Genomic DNA, 16,842 nt, shown 5'->3' with positions numbered 1-16,842 from the left:
TTTCCATCTTTTAACATCATAGAAAGGATCCATGCCAGTTTGTTTGGTTCTTTTAGGTCTAGTCTGAAAAACTATGTTGCATTTCAAGTTGCTATATTTAAGTTCATCACACAGGCAGGTGTAGATTTAGGATAAGGAAGATCTAATTACAAAGCACAGCATTAAACACCCCACCTCGTATCCAGCAGGTAAGGGAAAAAAGCAGCAGCAGGTTGTTTTCAGGCAGCAGGCTTCTGTGGAAGATGCCAGGAGATTAATCTGGTTTAATTAAATGGATCACTAGCAGGCCTTACGTACGAAGCAAGGCCATACACACTAACGAAAGACTGAATGAGGACACGGTTTTAATTCAGAAAGAACAACTTCTTTAGGTTGAGCTGAAATTGTGTAACTTTTTTTTTTGTCCTAAATGAGCACTTGGAACTAAAACCAGTTCCAAAACCATTAATATGTCAAGGTAACGACGACTCTGCGTGGACGGTGCTTACCTGAATTGTACACTATACATCAAAAAAAATGCACACAAAACCATCAGCCAGACTTCAAATACACTGCATATCTGGAATTAAGCTACAGAAACGATGCTCATTTCCTATTAATTTTTCATACCTTATGCTAGGACAGCAAGATTTTACTAGACTCACCAGATGTTCTCTGAAGGAGAGAGTCATCAGGAACAAATGTCCATACCTAAGATTCCGTTCTGGAAGAATGTTTTGTTCCCTTTTTAACTGAAACCCCAGTATATGCTCATTTCTTTTATTTATCTTTATTCTTCTATACCTATCCGGTATAGTTCTTTGGTACAGCTTTTTGTTTTCTTTACTATTTCTTGATTCTGGTAATAAATACTTATTTGCACTACAGGATCAAAACCAAAGGACCGAGTCTAAAGAAAAGTCACCTACGCCACACGGATGCTATACCTGTTTTAAATTCAGAAGGCAATAAAATCCAGGAGGGGTTGTTTTTAATCCCAACAGTGCCAACAGACAAAGTTTAACTGCATTTACCAAAGGAAACCAGTCTTTCATTCCTCCAGGCATACTGTGAACACACTCGTGTTCCAAGATAACTTCACATATAGACAGGAGTACTGTGTTCTCGCCAGCTTCGAAATGATAATATTTTATTAGCAAGTTGCCCTCCAAGCCCCTACTGGTTCACATTCCAAAAATTCTCTATGCTTATATCCATGGCCTCAATTACAAGGCAGTAAAAAACCAAGTTACCCATAGACTTCAAAGCAGTGGTACAGATTAGCATAGGATAACTCTCCCGAGCAATGATTTAACTAACGACCTAATCAACTAATGCATTCAACAGCACACAAACAATCCTTCTTTACGTGAAGATTTTGCTATGAAATCAAAGCAAAAAGGCAGTGTTCTGGATGACCTCGGTATACCACTAACGAATTTACGTGTAATATTACCTCAAACAAGACGCTACAATAAAGACCATTTTAAGTAGTCTCCTCCCTACTGCAAAGTCTTCAAAGACTGCAAACCCCCTCGCTGTATTATGATGCAAATTTACAGTATTAAAACCAGGTGGCAAAAGTGAGAGCATTTCTAGTGACATCTATTGTTCAATGCTAAAAGTGGCACCCAGAAAAAAAAAAAAGGTAAGTTCTTCAAAACTTGAAATAAGGAAATACCGTTATTTATTGCAAACAGGAGTTCTGATGATTAAAACTTCCCATGTGAATGTAGAACCTCATCTTTATTCAAATGCATTATATCTTTTAGCCTGGCTATTTCTCCAATTTGTCAAGTTTCTTTTGAATTTTAATCCCATCATCCAACATGCTCATACAACTCTTTTCGTCTTGGTGTTACCGGCAGATTGAATAGGCACATAAAATCCATCATCATGGTATGTATACATGGCCATTAATGAAAATACTGTAATAGCACAGGACAAGTCAGGCCTCTGTGGGACTCCATTTGACACACCCTTCACTTTTGATGGTATTTTAAGCATATTTTTAAAACAGGATTCCTTAGTTCGCTTATCAGTGAATACTGTCAAATCCCTGCTATAGGCAAGCCATGCTGTATAGGTTCTCTACCCTCTATAAAGGCCTTTTGCCTTACCATGGAAAAAGGTTACCATTTCCAAAATCCTGGGCAAAATTTTGCCCTCTATCAGTACTGCAATGACACAGCTAAAAAGTGCAATTAGGACACCCCCACACACATACCCAAATTGAAAAGAATAATCTCATTGTGACTCAGATGCACAGTATGGGACAAACTCTTCAAGTCCCAAATGGAAACTCGGAAGAAGTTTCATCACACATCCTTGTTTTAGAAGCTGCAGGGAAAAAAACAAAACCAAAAAAAAAAAAACCAACCAAAAAAACCCAAAAAAAACCCCCAAAAAAACCCCAAAAAAAACCCCAAAAAAAACCCCTATCTTCCTGTCAGCCTGACTAAAGACCAGGCATTTATTTTTCCAATATTGCCCATAGGTACTTGCCTTCCTGACAACTGCTCTCAACACTCAAAATCATTTTTAAGATGCCTTCCTTAAAAGAAAAAAAAAAAACAAAACAAAACAAACAACTTTTTCCACATTTAGAGTTCTCTTCACTGCTTCAAGCAAACATGATTTTTTTCCAGAACAGCCACTCTAAAGTTCTTGTGGAAAGACTACAACATACCAGCTATCAAGCTTTTAATTGAAATTGCCATTTGATTCAAATGCGAAAGAGCAACTACCTCCGGAGCAGAGTCATGTTGACTAAGTACCATTATACTTTAGATACTCATTTGTAAAAAGATATTTTGTGGACGGATATGAAGCACATCTTAGTAAGAAGAAATAAAAGAATGGATACATAAGCAAAATCACCAACGCAGAGTAAGGACAAAAGGCAGCAGGCCTGATAACAACCACTTAATCCCAAACTTGCTCAACCAGGAGTAAAAGCACACTACGGTTATGACTCTAGAACTCGCATTACAAACAGCGAAGAGATGGACAAAATGCTGGGGAACAGAAGACATCACCATTCTGAGCTCTACAGCACAACTTGAGCCCACAGCCCAAGTGAATTTATAAAGCTTAATGCTTGGTTAAAGACCAAATGTAGCAAACAATAATCAAAAAATGCTATTTTTAAAAAATCAAGTAGGTTTTTTTTTTTTTTGGTGGGTTGGGTTTTTTGTTGGGGTTGGGTTTTTTGTTGGGGTTGGGTTTTTTGTTGGTTTTCCTTGAGTTTGTTTCGGCTTCTTGTTTTGCTTTTATTTAAACACCGCTGATAAGGTCCAACAGAGCAGAGGGTATTTCCAGCTCTGGCGCAAGTCACCTGCGACCCCAGGCAAGTGACCGTGGCATCTGGCACCTTCCCCACTGGCACCTGGGGAGGCTCCTTCCACCCGTAAACCGCCCATCCACGCTGTCCCTCTGATTCACCGCTATTTGTGGCTGCTGCTAATCTCTTCTTCTGACAGCCGTATCGCATGCTGTGCTGAGACGTTTTAAGCGTTAACTATATCACACGCATATTTAACAACTGCCTATATATATATCTCAGTTACCTCCTCCCCTTGTCAAAATACACTATTTAAATGTAAAAAAACTGTACCTCAACAGGTTTTGTTTTGACCTCAGATCCCCACATGACTCAGTACCATGACAGTGCCAATAAGAACCGATATTCTGATTATATAAAAGCATGACTATACTGCAAGCAAGCCCTTAAAAGCTGCCTGCTGTCACATCGAGACATAAATGAAAGAAGAAAACTTACCTGCTGGCAAGGAAAGTCTTGAAATACCTGTAACAATAAAGAAATACATTTAGAAAGAGAAGGAAAAATAGCTCTAAAATTGCATTGGCCTAATCATTTTTCTGCAAGGCTGTACTTGTTTAATAAAGCACATTATCTGAAGCAATCTACTAGCTGCTAGGCATGCCACATGCAAATCAAAAGCATTTTCCTTGTCTCACCCTGTTCATTAACAAGATTACGTTTTGCCCATCTAACCGAAGGACAAAGACTATACTGGTAGGCAATGAGTGTAATTACTCCAGCAGAATACAGGTCACTACGCACAAATTAAGTGTTACATGTGGATTTCACCATTATCACCTACATAATTTCAGAGCTGAAGGTGTCAGGGTTTGTCTTTGCATTTGAAGAGGACATTATTTTATGTTTTCTTTATTCTTAAACGTTTAGAGAAAAGGTAGCCAAGCTTACAAATAAGTAAGTATAGAACACAAGAAATACTATTAAAAGAAAGGAGACTGATTTTTGCCACCGAGGCACGTGAGACATGGTTCCTGAACATTTTTACAGTAAATGCCAAGGCTGTCTTGAGCTGCAATCAACTTTACAAGAACCACTGTCTCAGAGTCTAAATAGATCATATTAAAAATTATACCCTAAAGGAAGATAGGTATAAATGCATATACATTAAATTTTCCTAAATAGGTAATTATATAAAGTATAACTCATTATATTCCTTCTGCCTGCTTTTCATACATCTACTTGTCATCTCGGCACACACGATCATAACTGGTGCTTGAGCTGCCGATCAGAGTTCAGACCAGAAACGAGAACCCACAAAAAACTAGAAAGCAAGAATTACTCCAAGTCTGCAAGGACAAGGACTGGGGACACACATCAAGGGGTTAAAGAAAGCTGAAATAAATACAAGTAGGGGGGTGGGGGGGGATGAGAAAGGGGAACTGGTAAAACAAACAAGTAAGAAACTGAACTGAACCTAAGAAAAAGTTCTGCACATTTATTTGGTTAAAAGGAGATAGCAATGTTGAGCAATAAAATTGTTGTATTGGGTACAAAATCCACATGGAAACTGAACTTTAACCATAGGTGTAGCAGCTGGAACAGATTCATAGATTATCAGGGCAGATGGCCACTACTTTGCTATCTATTAAAAGAAATAACAAAGCTTAATAAATTTATTAGCCCGGCTCTCACCAACAGATTTTTAACATCACGCTTGCTTTCATTTATAATCCACGTTTATGGCTGCAAAACATGATAAAACCAAAGAGAATTACACCCGAAATTGAAAGGCCGCCTATTACAAATTTGAAATTTGAACTGTGGTGCTCTCTGAGGAGACAATGAAACAGCAGAATCGATTTAACACGCGCTTAAAATGCAAAATGAAAATAGCAATAGGACACCCCAGCAGAGAAAACATTGCATGCTTTGCTCTGGCAGAACATACAAAGTTTAAAAAGTTATTAAGGTACATTTAAAAGATGCTCGTCTGCTTATGAGAAAATACAGCTTGTGTAATAAGAAATGCCTTGAGACAGGAGAAAACCAGAGCAGAAGCAGCTGCATAAGCTGCAGGAAGGAAAAGCCTCAAGTTGCCTCCTGCAACAGCTTCTGCCCAGAATCCAGATCAGCCGATATCCCACGGAATGGAGCAGAAAAATATGCTGCAGTGACAATTAACTTGGAAAGTTAAATAAACCAAGAGAAATGTGGCAACTTTTTGTTTGTTTACAGATGTTTGATAGCTCCCGCGCACTTATTTTATGAAGTTGCAAAAAAATTCCTTCTTGTCACTAGGCTATACAACACGAACAATTGTAGCCACCTGAGTAAAAAAAAAAAAAAAAAAACACACTAAAATAAAATTGCAGAGCAGAAAACACCACATTTAATTTTAATTTTTCTACAGCGATGGAAACTAATCTCCAAGTTCCACTTAAAATTAAAGAACACTGAAAAATTTAAGTTACTACAAAAAATTACAAGCTGCATTAAAAATTTTCTTCTAATTCTTGCTGTACTGGATAAGTTTTATCACAGCGTTTATTGCTCTTGCAGCAGACTATTTCCTTAAGTGTGCCTACACAACAGATTTCAAGAAAATAACGGTAAACATAACCATCAGAAAAATACGTTATCATGTACACACAGATAGGCAGAAAACATTCATTTACATTCTAGGAACTTAGCCATGCCATTTCAAACACCTCCAGGGAAAGCTCTGCAGCTAAGACACACACATATTTTTAACTTAAGACGGACTTGATCGCACTCTAGTATTCGTCCCCAACACCTGAGCCACCGTTTTGGCTGTGATCTCTCCCCACACAGGCACCAGCATTCGCACAGATCCCATCACTGCACTGGGACCTAACCAAACGGGGTACCTTCAAGATCAGCACCAGTACTGTGTATCAGTCAAACCCCGTAACGATTTCTTACTTCCACGTTCCACTGCAAATCAGTTCCATAAGCGCATTAACTGAAGAGATGCTACACCTCTGGGACAAGTATACCGAACAGCTTCCTGCAAGTACACGTTCTTCTAATACAATTTAGTGTAAGAGAGACTGTTTTCTATGATTAATTGACACACGCTAAATTTAAAAACAAGTAGGACAAAAGAAACTGAAGCCTGAAGGTCATATCAGTCTACTCAAAATCATATAAGTGCACTTACCAAGTTACTTGTATCATATTTTCCAAAGATTTCCATTAAGCACAAGGTCCTCTATAGGCTAACGCATCTTAAATCTGGCAAACACCAGCCACTACAGAAATATCAACTCATAACAGCATAAATGACACAAACACTGTCCCAATTCCAAAGATAAAAGTATCAATTCCACTTTTTTTTGTGTGTGTCTGTGTGTGTCCAGACACCACAACATGAAGAAGTGAATGTTCATTGCCTTCATGTTATTTTTATTAGCTGCAGAGTCACATCAGGAGCTTTGATGGGATTTCTTACCCTTGGGTTTACCCTGTCTCCCCAGCGCTCTCTAATCTTTCCTGGCTTGAAACCGCTTCGCTTTGTTCTCCAAATACGGTTTTTCATTTAAGATCTAACACTGAAAAAAGATGAGGGGGTTTTGGCAACATTTTAAAAACTTCATTCACAGACAAGTAAACTGAGACTATACATTTACGTAGCTACTCAATTCAGATCTTGTTTACAAGCTTGCCGCCTTTGCTGTGCAAAAGCTTTCGTTTTTTGAAGCACATAATAGCATTCAAATCTCTGTACAGGAGAAAGTCATTCGATGCTGAGATTGGAAGAGAAAAAACCCAAAAGCTAGGGTCCTAATCTGGTTTGTGACTGTAAGGAGAGCGTTTGGGGTAGCTGTCCTGTTGGTAAGGGTTCCCTCACGGGATGGAGCTCTGGACCGACTTCTCTCCTACCGCTCGTTCCCTGAATGCATGGGAATGCTGTCACACAAACCACATTTACAGCTCTACAACATGAACCATCCTTACGTCTCCTATCTGCTCCAAAGTAGCTCTTCGAAGTGAAATTAAAAATTAAGCAGATTTCACACGCTCCTACTCCTACTGATGCTTTCGAGGGATCAGTCACGGTCTGCATTTATATTCTTACATGTCTTACCGTGCTACTAGGTAGGGAGCAAACTGTCAGTTTGAATGGGCAGAAAGAATCATATTTGGACCATATTCTTTACAAACGTGCACGTACTTTGTAAAGGTTAAACAGTTCTCACAGAAAACTGTTTTTATCCCAAACAGATATTGGGAGGATGGAGCAGATGGCCTCAGGAGGTCCTTTCTAACCAAGGTTTCTGTAATACCATCCACAGACAATAACAGAACAGGAAAGAAGCTGTTAACGACATTAGAGGTGCTACAAAATAAGAAAGTTCCTTAGACAAAAAAAACTTGCCAAGTAAATCAATTACCTACACGAATTCACTGAGGAACAAAAAAAAAAAAAAAACAAGACCAAAAAAAAAGACTATTTTAAAGAAAGAGTACCACTATTACTTCTATACCCAGTGAGATGGTTTGGGGCAGTATCATCCTCAAATAGGCTTTGTGGATCCCATCACAAATAGTTTCTTCTATAATTTATGGATGCCTTGACTACCAGATATCTCTAACACTATATTTGTTTTTATGAAACTATGCATTTTGCATTGCAGAGTTTCCTCAAATGTTTTCTTGGAAATGGAGCCGCAAGTTTAACATCTTCTTTCCAAGAGTAACATCTAATCATCGAAAACAGGAATATTTTGTGAGCTTCATGTTCCTACCTCAAGGTAAAATGAGAATATGGCTCCATGGACAACTACAGAGGCTCAGACTCCCACCCCATCTGCAGCACTCATCTCTTTCCAGAGCTGTGGTAAGCAGCAGACCGCAAGAAATTTAATCCTGTTCTCCTGTAGCGGGAACTGACTGACTCTCACTTAACAGTATTCCCTTGAAATGAATTCAAATATTCAGTTCATGAACCGATCTCTCATTCCAGTGAAGAGTAAAGGCTCGCAGCACACGAGGAACCACAGCCCAGAGTCTCCAGGAAGCCCGCTAGCACACGTCATTCAACAACGATCCTTCCGACCGAACGAGGAATATCACAGGCACAACAGAAGATGCCATTTTCCTATTTATCTACTGGTGCCAAAATCATTTAGGAATACACAGGTGTATTCAGCTTCTAGTCTTTGCGTGACTGATGCTGAAAAATGGTGTCTTAGAGGCTGGATTCAACGCCCTGGAAGTCTCCCTTCCTATTATTCTCTGGCAGGCTAAAAAGGCAGCTGGATGTTCCTCTCGTCTTTAACGAAGTTCAGATCTCATTGCCTATGTCAAAATATTTTTCTTTTTTTAAAGAGCAAATAATTAAGCAAAAAGCACAAGTCACCCTTCAAAAAAAAAAAAAACTGCTTTGTAAAATTTTGTTTGTTGAGAAACTCAAGGATTTATCCATGATCATCCAATCTATCGAGCAAAGACCTTAGAGAGACAATGAATTCATTGACTGTACGCCTGCTAAGGAAAAAAGCTGTTCAAAAGTTTTACAATATGATTAAAAGATTACATAAACCACCGGTTAGATTGTTCCATATATTCATTTTTTTTCCTTCATCACTGAAAGTGCATCCCTTATTTCTAACCTACATCTAACCTACTTCCAATTTAGCAGTCTGCAGAGCTGAATGTTAACAGCCCTTTATTATATCATTTCCCATTAAGGCAATTTTAAAGAGTGACTCAATCAAATCTTTTCTTATATTAGCTACGTAGAATGAGAGGCAGAAGCGGCTCACTGTAAAGGCCCAGTTTTCCAAACCTTTGATCATCCTTACAAGTCTTTGAATGCTCAAACTATTTTTGCTTTTAGTAGCTTCTCTGATTTGCAAACACCAATACCTGACACAATGCTTCTAAGTCGATCATAACAGCACTAAAAGTGTTTGCTTACTTAGATGGAGTTTTTCCCCCCCTATTGACATATTTATTGCATTTGCCGTAGGCACAGCAGCAGCTGAATATCCACCATTAACTGTAAATTGTTACCCGTTACCGTGGGCAGAGACGGGGTGGGACGATTATAGGACAGACACCTCCATCCACAAAACTTGCCAGCATTTTTTTTCCTCCTTTGGCCAGATCAGAAGAAATTCAGTGTACAAACCACACCTCTTTTGTTTACAACCCTATTTCACAGGAGATCCACGTTGCACTGTAGTCCTTTATTATCTTTGTTTAAATCTTTGCTTCAACTGCAAATATCAGCAGTAATGATTTAATGCTTTAATTTATGTCTGTTGAAAAGGTTAACTAGCAGACAGCCAAGAACGAACTGCTATGAGACCCTCCTGGGAAACGTGCACAGCCTATGTTATATTTTTGAGAAGTTCTGTTTAACCAGTTATTTGTTTTAATGCAAGCTGCTGCCTCTGAAACACAAAAGAAACAAAATTAAGGCAAGGAAAAATTAGAGGACCAACTGAAGTACTGCACAGAACACTTACTTCTTTTTTTCTTTGTCAGATTATATGTTTGGCTGACAAAATATGTACTAGGCACGTTTACAGTGTGATCACCACCTAATCTGACATACCTCAAATAGCTTTAAACATGCATGAGCATCATGTTATTAAAGCAATACAAGTGTCAGCGTCAGCTAACTTGTCCTGCACCTCAGGAACATGTGCAGCTTATATTTGCTTCCATAACTGACAACAAATTGACAAATCAGTAGCTAATTAACTGTTGCATTCTTCTCACTGCCCCCAATCTTCTGTTTCTACCTGCCTTCTGCTTCCCACCCACCGTGATTGAAAATCAAAAGCAGTGTTTAGTCTCCTTAGTTTATAGCATCTACAAAAAGTCTTTCAACAGTTTCCAATCACAATTTCCCCTCTCCCACTGAGAGAAACTCTTCCTAAATCACTCTGCTTACAGTTCCTAAATACCAGTTTTTGAAATTGAAAAAATCCAAATTCTGATTAAGATGCTGAGAGCAATCCACACGTATTTTCCTTCGTCTCAGCTGAACTCCGCCCTGAACTAAAAGACCATGCACGTGGAAACTTTAAATTCATTTACACCACATCATTGAGCATGTCCACAAAGTTATCTATCCAGCCACCAGCAGCCAAATTTTAGACCAGGCATACTGAACAGTAAGATATTAAATTAAGAAGTTCTGGTGGAAGCTATGTTCAAGGAGGTCAAGAAGAGCAAGAGAAATTACTCAATCATTACTCAGGGCAGGTGGGATCAATCTCATTACACAGTGAGTTACACAACAAGCAGTATCTGAGCAACTCGGATAAAGAATTTATTCTCAATATCTACACAAGTTCTATATAAACCTTTTGCCTATGGGGAAGAGAGGTATGGATAGAGAAGAGTCTGGAGTAAGGTCCCCAAGAATTGCTTTTATTCAGCATCACAAAATGGGTGAAATCTTCAAATCTGCAGGTAATATTAAGCTCTTACGAGTAGACAAAAGCCATGCCAATGGGAAAAAATATCCAGAAGGATCTCACAATGTGGAGCAAGTCGCTAAAAGACAGCGGATATGCTTCGACGCAGATAGACAGGATGTAACGCATCTAGGGGAAAAATATTATGAGCAATACCTCCTTAACCACTTAACACTTGCACTTTCTCCAGTTCCAACTGCGGGAAGAAGGCTGAGTCACTGTTTTCTCTGAAATCATCAGCTCAAAGTGCAGTAGCTGACCAAAAAAAGGCAATAAAACATTGTGTGTCATTAGGAAGGGTACTGAAAACATGATACTTAAACATGTTATGTACAAAACAATAATGCATCCACATCTTGTGTTCAGTTCTGGCCTCTGCACAAGGAGGAACGCATAGTAGAGTTACAGAATGTCTAGAGCAGGACAGCTGAAGTGATCGAGGGATGGAGCCGCTGCCATGTAAAGCCAGACTACAAAATCTGGGACCTCTCAGCTGGGGGGACATGAGGCTGACAGTGAATATGACCACAGCTTACAAGCAGGGGGGGGAAATAAAAAGAGAAAAAAAAGCAAAAGGAAAAGCAGATCAATGCAGCACCACTGTTCATCAAATCCTGCCAACAAGGCTCAGTGCTGAATCCTGCACTTGGGTCACAACAACCCCATGCAACGCTACAGGCTGGGGGAGGAGGGGCTGGAGAGCTGCCTGGCAGAAAAGGACCTGGGGGTGTTGGTTGACAGCTGCCTGAACATGAGCCAGCAGTGTGCCCAGGTGGCCAAGAGGGCCAATGGCATCCTGGCTTGTATCAGAAATAGTGTGGCCAGCGGGACCAAGGAGGTGATAGTGCCCCTGTACTCGGCACTGGTGAGGCCGCACCTCGAGTGCTGTGTTCAGTGTTGGGCCCCTCACTCCAAGAAGGACATCGAGGTGCTGGAGCGTGGCCAGAGAAGGGCAACGAAGCTGGTGAAGGGTCTGGAGCACAAGTCTTATGAGGAGCGGCTGAGGGAGCTGGGGTTGTTTAGCCTGGAGAAGAGGAGGCTGAGGGGAGACCTTATTGCTCTCTCCAACTCCCTGAAAGGAGGCTGTAGCGAGGTGGGGGTCGGTCTCCTCTCCCTAGTAACAAGCGATAGGATGAGAGGAAACGGCCTCAAGCTGCGCCAGGGGAGGTTTAGGTTGGATATTAGGGAAAAATTCTTCACCAAAAGGGCAGTCAGGCATCGGAAGAGGCTGCCCAGGGAAGTGGTTGAGTCTCCATCCCTGGAGGTATTTAAAGAATGGACAGATGTGGTGCTCGAGGACATGGTCTAGATGGACTTGGCAGTGCTAGGTTAATGGTTGGACTCAGTGATCTTAAGGGTCTTTTCCAACCTTGACGATTCTATGAGTAGTAGGAGGCCTTTGAGGAAACTACTGGAGATCAGCTTCAAACCAGTAAGAGTGCCTCTCTCCACAGCTGGCAGTGAGCTTCCTGAAGTTCCTGCTAGAGAAGGGTGTGGAGCCAGGTACCATCAGCAAGGTCAAAGGCAGTGGTCAGAGTCACAGCAGGTTGACAGGGAAAGATGACAAGGACTAGTCAGGGAGGTACCCGCTGGCATCCCTGTCGCAACGGGGATGCCGAGGAAATACAGGGCCAGGCGTGCAAACTCTATTTAAACAACAGCTCCTCTGCCACCCAGGCACACTGCTGGGCTGGGGATCACTGGTCTCACCCAGCAGCATCTTCTGTGTTCTTAAACTCCCCGTCGTGGCTCTGTGAAGATGTAGGACAGTCATGAGCTTTAGATATGACCTATAAGAACAGCTACTCAATCAGAAGTGCTGTTTTGAGAATATGTCAGCTACATTATAGGAACATTCTTATCCTCTAATGGCTTATAGCAAAAGGAGATGTGTTCAACTCTGAGCAAGCCCACGAAACTTTAGAACTGCTTAAGATGTTTAAGGAGGGACATCTGTGTGCTGGCAATGGTTCAGATCTATCAGGAATATCTCCAGCACTATGACCTGCAATCATGTAATCCTGATGGAAATACTGTGACATTTTATGAACCTAACAATTCAGGCCCTCAGGCAAGCTTAGGGAAAGCTGTAGACATGCACTCCACACGTGTCTAGCTACCCCCATTTGTACTACACAGTCCTTGTTCTTAAAAGTGATAGGTTTAGTGGAATTTTTTTTTAAAAACATTGTCTTGACACTGCTTGCAATCATTGAATTTCCCTTGTCATTTTCCATGACGGACTCGTGACATGCAGCGTGCCACCAGTCACCCACGTTTTCAAAAGGTGACAGATTTTATAGCTCCTGTACTCAAATACAAATTAGCGCTGCATGCCAGTAAAGCTGTTTTGCACTCTAGGTATGACAGGAACTCAGCAAGAGCATGTAGGTGTTTCAGAATGTAAAATAAATGTTTTTCCAGGCACAGAAATGAACACCAAGGACACAACCAAGAACAGGAGAGAGTTAGGGGAAAGTATTTCAGGCAAAATACTAAAAAATAACTCAAATGGAGCTGCAGATCCCAGAACACAACATAAAAGAAAACAGCTTTCTTGGGTGTTTAGGGGGGGTGGGGATTTTGTTTTTAAAAGGATAACTAGTTAAGAAGATTTAGAGTAAGAGATTAACAATTTAACAAACAATGACTCAAAGTTTCTTTTTGGAATATAACACAGTATTTTGCAAGTTTGGGGTTTTTTTTTTTTTTTTTTTAGAGGCAAATTCTTAGAAAGCTGGGAGAGTCGTTCCCTTCATGTTCCACCACTGCAAAATTATGCCGGTTATGGCATAATAATAATTTTTGGCATGGTTATGGCTCACACATGGATTGCATTGTTACAGCAGTTTTTCAGAAGCTAGAATTAAAAGTTTTAAGTTTTTTCATTTGAAGTTACAGAACATTCAAGACAAGTGAAAGAAGGTTGAAAATAATCAATGCAACCAGCACGGAGGGAGGGAGAAGGAAAAAAATTGAAGGACAGCTTTCCAGTAAAGAACACACACCAGGTAGCTTGTCAGAAGTTTAACAGAAGATTATCATCTTTGCACATACATTGTACTTAACTAAAAAAAAAAAAAGGGCCGTTACTAGTTAACACTTGCATGCATGAAAAGACTAACTTGCTTAGTGCCTAAAAAATAAAACGTTTTATTGATCTCAATGGGATTACTGCAAGGCATTCACAGCGAGCTTGACAGCAGCTGCAGAAGTTCTGTTCTGTGCAGAAGTCTGCCCCAATAAACAAGATGAAATCTATTTTTAACAAGAATACTGGTGTTTTCTTAGTCTAATAGTGGTACTATGGATGGAGAAAAATTTTGCTACAGTTAGAGCTTGTTCTCAAAGCAAAGCATAACATCCCTTTACAACAAATGGGCATTTCCACAAACATATGGCTTCGGGCATTTGGAGCAGGAGCTACAGAGAGTCTGAAATCAGTTCTCCAGTGAGACACGACAGTTTTGGATCTTAACAATGTAAGAAATAACAGAGAACTGAAGACAGCATGCTCAGTGTGCTAGACAAACTTCCAATAAACCTACCACCACAGGCACCGGGAAGACTCCTTTAATGTAATCTTGTTGTTTGAGCAAGTCTTGCACGTCGTACTAGGGACACAGATTACAACGCTTCCAACTACTGTACTGTTTGGAGGCACAACACGCTGCAAAGTGTACTTCTGGTGGGTTGGGGTTTGGATTTTTGTTTGATTGATTTTTTTTTTTTTTTTTAAAGAAAAAGTCAAAAAAAGCTTTCCAAAACCTAGGTCACAAAGGAATGTTGTTTCAAGAACCACCTAGATTGATTAAATTATTTCTCAAAGAACAGAGCAGACACAGGGCAATGAGAATTAGCAAGGAGATAATAACAAACATTATTATTTCTATCGTTACACAAGCTTACATAATTATTTTAAAGTCAAAAACACACAGAGCCTACCTCAGGGTCTGAAATAGGAATTTAGGGGCAACGGAAATAAAGACAACAAATCAGGAAAGGGCAAAAGAGCCATTATAGAGCTGTATCTTATGCATTCATCTAAACTGACATAATTAATTTTTCTTGCTATGTTTCATGATAGCAGTATTTATGTTAGGTCAGTTCCCTCCTCCACCCCACACCCCCCCGGCAAAGCAGATGTGCCAGCAGAAATAGAGAAAAATCTTTTCCCTAGCTTCTCCTCTGCTTCTATCCCTTTTTATACAGTTTTCCAGATGGAAAAGAAATAGAGGACGAATTAAGACAGCAAAAAAGATGACACGTGAGGTGGGGAGGAACCACAAGCAGAAAAAAAAACAGCAAAAGAAAAACACACACATACACCAGGACAAAGAAACTGAGAGAGATGACTGACGAAAACTAGATCACAAAAGAAAAAAAGGAGTAGTGGGGTAACAAGGCTGGAGACAGAAGAATTGCAGTACACAACATGAGACAGGCTTTCTTCTCCTAATTGGTTCTGTCATGTAGCCGTCGGAGAGCAACTCTCGGAAGACAGTGCCGTCGGTGTAAAAGGAAAGACCCCCCCCCAACACGTCTGTTCTCTGCAAGAACGTGATCAAACAAGAGACCCAGTTGACTTGACAGAACACAACGCGCATGCAACTTCCATATTCCGTTTGCTGCGACTTCCAAACGCGGCCATTACTCATACCAGCAAAGCGAGCAAGCCACACAGTTTGTTTCTAACACAGTAGCACACAAAGTCTAGCATGTATGATTAATGGATTCTCGTATCCACAAACCCACTGAAAAACTTCAGCTTGGCATCATTAAGATTCTATCAGTCCTGAATTGCAATTTAAGATAGTATTTTTCGCCTTAATCTGCTGCTCTATTTAATCAATTTAATGCACAGTAAAAACTTAATTTGACAAAACGGAATGCATTATTTCTCTCTGCCTCTGGCATGAAACAGATTAAGACCACCAGAAATACTTGCAGAAAGATTTAAGATTCATTACATCCTAGGTGGCAGATAAACATTAGATATGCTATAAACTCTGTATTCTGTAGACTTGATACTGTGTCTAAGAGCTGTGGATTTTTAGTTAACACTGCAATTACCTCCCCAGCAGCTAACCCAAGTTGTGCCTCCTACACAAGCCACAACTGCGATTTTTAAAGTCAAATCTCATAAAATATTATTTCATACAATACTGACAAACTCCACAAACACTAGGTAACAAGAACAGCAGAGACAACTCTCAATTTATATATGCTTTCCATCTCCTGTGTAGGTTCCTGGCCAAAACCAGGTCGGATAAATGCACAGGTCAGGACAGAATGAGTTCCAGGCCCAGGTCCCTGCTGTCTCAGATGAGATAACAAGCAGCTTACAACCCTACCCCAAATTTATCAAGGTTCAATTTAAACTAATTAGATTATCCACAGAAATATCAAAAGACAAGGACAGAAAGGGGCCGCATAAGAATGTCTGGAGGTCCATGCAGAATGGTTTGAAGGTATACGTTAGCATATATCATAGAATCATAGAATCGTTAAGGTTGGAAAAGACCCTTAAGATCATCGAGTCCAACCGTTAACCCAGCACTGCCAAGTCCACCACTAAACCATGTCCTCAAGCACCACGTCTACCCGTCTTTTAAATACCTTCAGGGATGGAGACTCAACCACTTCCCTGGGCAGCCTGGGCCAGTGCCTGACTACCCTTTCGGTGAAGAAGTTTTTCCTAATATCTAACCTAAACCTCCCCTGGCGCAGCTTGAGGCCGTTTCCTCTCATCCTATCGCTTGTTACTAGGGAGAAGAGACCAACCCCCACCTCGCTACAGCCTCCTTTCAGGCAGTTGTAGAGAGCCATAAGGTCTCCCCTCAGCCTCCTCTTCTCCAGGCTGAGCACCCCCAGCTCCCTCAGCCGCTCCTCATAAGACTTGTGCTCCAGACCCTTCACCAGCTTCATTGCCCTTCTCTGGACACGCTCCAGCACCTCGATGTCCTCCTTGTAGTGAGGGGCCCAAAACCGAACACAGTACTTGAGGTGCGCTACAGGAGACACATCTACCAGTCCGCCCTGCTGGCAGCCCCAGAGCTGGAGGTACCCAAACGGTCCTGGGGCGAAAGCGGAGCTGGTTCTCCAAGAAGCAGCTCCTGT

General features: G+C 40.7%; 1 protein-coding gene across 1 annotated transcript in view; it reads right to left on the bottom strand.

The window, feature by feature from the left end:
• PTK2 (protein tyrosine kinase 2) overlaps positions 1-16,842 on the bottom strand; it is a 227,826-nt gene that overhangs the window by 180,579 nt on the left and 30,405 nt on the right. Inside the window, exon 3 of the mRNA XM_082317407.1 lies at positions 3,761-3,787. The gene's annotated coding sequence lies outside the window, so the exon portion shown is untranslated. The remainder of the gene's footprint in view (positions 1-3,760; positions 3,788-16,842) is intronic.

Source organism: Platalea leucorodia (genome assembly GCF_965183815.1).
Source record: "Platalea leucorodia genome assembly, chromosome: 1".
NCBI classification, from domain to species: Eukaryota; Metazoa; Chordata; class Aves; order Pelecaniformes; family Threskiornithidae; genus Platalea; species Platalea leucorodia.
This window is presented reverse-complemented; position numbering and strand designations above follow the sequence as displayed.